Raw genomic sequence first — 507 nt, forward strand, 5'->3', positions numbered from 1 at the left:
AAGAAGAAGTAAAGCTGTCACTATTTGCAGATGACATGATATTATACATAGAGAATCCTAAGGAGGCTACCAGAAAACTACTAGAGCTAATCAATGAATTTGGCAAAGTAGCAGGATACAAAATTAATGCACAGAAATCTCTGGCATTCTTATACACTAATGATGAAAAATCTGAGAGTGAAATTAAGAAAACACTCCCATTTACCATTGCAACAAAAAGAATAAAATATCTAGGAATAAACCTACCTAAGGAGACAAAAAACTTGTATGCAGAAAACTATAAGACACTGATGAAAGAAATTAAAGATGATACAAATAGGTGGAGAAATATACCATGTTCTTGGATTGGAAGAATCAACATTGTGAAAATGACTCTACTACCCAAAGCAATCTACAGATTCAATGCAATCCCTATCAAACTACCACTAGCATTTTTTACAGAACTAGAAAAAAAAATTTCACAATTTGTATGGAAACACAAAAGACCCCAAATAGCAAAAGCAATCT

This window comes from Physeter macrocephalus, chromosome 5 (assembly GCF_002837175.3).
Source record: "Physeter macrocephalus isolate SW-GA chromosome 5, ASM283717v5, whole genome shotgun sequence".
Classification (NCBI taxonomy): Eukaryota; Metazoa; Chordata; class Mammalia; order Artiodactyla; family Physeteridae; genus Physeter; species Physeter macrocephalus.